Source organism: Pimephales promelas, chromosome 10, assembly GCF_988280905.1.
Source record: "Pimephales promelas chromosome 10, fPimPro1.hap1.1, whole genome shotgun sequence".
NCBI lineage: Eukaryota > Metazoa > Chordata > Actinopteri > Cypriniformes > Leuciscidae > Pimephales > Pimephales promelas.
The window spans coordinates 30829620-30832755 of NC_142778.1; the positions used below are offsets into that span (position 1 = coordinate 30829620).

At 38.6% G+C, this 3136-nt stretch overlaps 1 long non-coding RNA gene across 1 annotated transcript; it reads right to left on the reverse strand.

The window, feature by feature from the left end:
• Positions 1–1081: 1081 nt before the first annotated feature.
• LOC120485814 (uncharacterized) lies at positions 1082–2844 on the reverse strand. The gene is made up of 4 exons (XR_016145394.1): positions 2446–2844; positions 2206–2277; positions 1789–1999; positions 1082–1595 (listed from the first exon to the last, which is right to left on the reverse strand). It is a non-coding gene; the product is annotated as an uncharacterized LOC120485814 (long non-coding RNA).
• Between the last annotated feature and the right edge of the window lie 292 nt (positions 2845–3136).

Below are 3136 nucleotides of genomic sequence, written 5' to 3' on the forward strand. Positions count from 1 at the left end.
GCAGGGTGTCTTCAAGCTCTGTCAGGGCTGTAAATGTGAACCCAGAGAGGACACACACAAGGTCTCTGGTTACATAACCAAGTCCGTCTTCGTGTCTCTCTGCTGCTGCTCCTCCTCTAGATCTGCCAGGAGAGAGGAAGAGAAGCTGGCTGTCCCTCCCTCTTCATCTTTTGCCCCAGGAAGAACAAGTCCTCTGACCATGTGACATATCATGTTGCACGGTGAACGGGATTTCACTAAGTGCATCACATCAACATCATGCTTTAATCAACTAATCACATTTGAGGGTCAAGTTTTGGCTTACAACCAGGGTACAGTGTTATCCACCTCTTTAGGGATAGGTTATGGGTGTAGGGTTAGGAGAATGTTTCTGGACAGGGATGTTGTTCCAGGATCAACAAAATATGTTGGCAACTTGGCAATATCACAGTGAACAATGCGGCAAGTGTTACAATCCACACAGCAACATCTAAACTTATTGGCAGTACAATGGTCTTTGAAATCAACATGACATTAGGGTTGGGTATCGAGAATCGAGTATCGATTGGAACCGGGACTAACTTTTAGTTTTTCCCGGAATTGTTCAAAAGTTAAAATTTTCGATTCCTAGTTTCGATATTCACAGTCCGCCGAGCGGAAGAAGAAACCGCTGAACAACACCAACGAAGAAGCGTCTACCGGAACCCAGATAGCAAATTGGCCTTGGGCCGGATCTGGCTTAATTTCGGCTGAGATTTTGGCCCACATACCGCATGGAATTACGGGCCAAGGTTGGCCCAAGTGCTGTTTGCCGTAAGTCAACCAGATCAAAGCCGTGAGCAAACCAAAACTCGCCCAGAGCTTTGCAGTGTACCCAGATATTACCCAGAACTGGGCCAAAACAACGCCGTACTCCCCATATGTCAGCCAGACAAAAGCCAAACTGCCACCACCTTTAGGCCAGAACTCAGCCACATCTTATCCAGAAGCTGCAGAAAACAGCCATAACTGGGCCAATATTATACCAGAGTCCCCAAAACTGAACCAGAAATTATTCCTGTGTAAAACAAGGTATAATAAAAAAAAAATGACACTACAGAAATGCAAAGAACAATATTTTATTGAGAAGGGAAGAAAATCTCAGCCAGATAAAAGGATAAACAACAAAATACAAGCCAATACTAGAGTAAGACAAAACAAAATATAACTATAATTCACATTACAAGAATAATAAAAAGACAGCAATAAATTAAAATGTTACAAAAATGTGTATGTGGCATTCTTAAATAATGAGATACAAAAATATGTTGGCCGAGAGATCTCAAAGTCCTGCAACAGAAGAAAACATGCAAACAAGAAAAACACCAGCAAGTCAAGACATCAGTTTCACAACACACATGCTGCAAATACAATGCAAACAATAAATAATAATAAAAATAAAACAATGAACACCATTGTCGAGTAGATATTTGTTGTTCGGACATTTGGAGAGCATTTATGTATTTGGTTGTGTTTTAGCACATGTGATAAAGATGTTCTTATTTTACAGGGTTTTTTTTTTCTGTTTGCATCCATTTTCTTCTGTTGCAGAATGTTGAGACCTCTCAGCCACCGTACTAAAAAGCAACAGAAACCAAGCAATACATTAAATTTATACAAACAGTAAAGCAAAAGTGTAAACGTGTCATGCATGCCACACCACCACTGCTATGACACATGCTATAGTATCCTTACACTAACAGTGAATATATGATGAAAAATACTAAATGAAATCTTACATCTTATTAAAAATACTAAATGAAATCTTACATCTTATTAATCGGTCATCACTTGAGAGGCTTTTTCTCTGTGGTCTGGGTGTTTCATGATGCCATGGTGAATGTATTGCCTGTCTGTGAGACTGTAAAGTTAAATCCTGTTGCCTGCGATGTTCTGTGAGGTCTTGTGAACTTCTCTACTTGCCATGGCTGCAGTAGCCTCCTCATCGGGGTCATTTTCATCCATTAGTCGCCTGTTTCATCTTTAGGAAAGGTACATTTTTTTAATGATTACTAAATTTGATTAAGAAAGTGTGGTATGGTCATGTAAAGACTATTCAGTGACAAATTCCCTTTTTGCAATTCAAAAAGAAATGTGCATTATAATGTGTTAAACTGCACAAATATATAAGGACCTGTAAGAAAGGTCTATGTTAATGAATTAACGTTGAAAAATAATCAATCTTACTTTATTTTCCGTTTTGGTGGCCTCAGAAAGATCAGCTGTTGTTCAGCAAGAAGCAGCTTCCGATGTTCTTCACTATAATGTTAATTTTCAATGAAAAACAGAATTTAAACATCAATTCTATTTCCTCTCCAACATAAAAACAAATAAAATCCAACCACACAAACCCCCCAAAAATCGTATCTAGTAATGCGCTATAGATTAAAATCCACGTGTTAAGATAGTGAAAAACTATAAACTTACCTTGATCATGTATTAAAACTTCAAAAGATAAAACCAACACAGCATGCTTGTCGAAGTTAGAACAACTAACTTAGTTATTTGAATTTCACCGCGACTGCGTTGAGTTGCTGAATAGCTGCTACGCAACTTCCGGATCCTCTGGTAGGCGGGATGGTGTCACTGGGTGCATTCTGGGAAAAGTAGTCTTTTTGCAAAGCGGATTTAACACTGTACATGTAAATCAACTACAATTTCCATGATGCATTGCAAACCAGATTGTATCAGCAGCCACAGACGTCGCATCGACTGCCGCGTGGTTTGCTCACACTGCTCTAAAAACACGCAAGTTTCCCGGAGATTTTTAAAAACAGAACCACGTTTTATTTAACCGATTTCAATGGTTTACGTGGAGAACATAAATGTTTCTTCTCCAAATACTTACAATAGGCTATGTAAACTCAAAGCATGGGTGGTTTTTGCTTCAAAAAAATCATAGTTTAACCATGGGTTTTTGTAGTACATCTGTAGGCTACCGAACCATTTGTCTTCAGTCATTTTGCAAACATCTTTTTTTTCCATTCTGCAATCTGCACATTATCATCACCTCCTTAACCCCCCCATTAAAATAATCTTGCCAATAGAATAATCAAGGCTTCTTTCCTTAAAACCTGCCTACTTATGTGTAAAAGAGAACTATTTGCATACATATCTA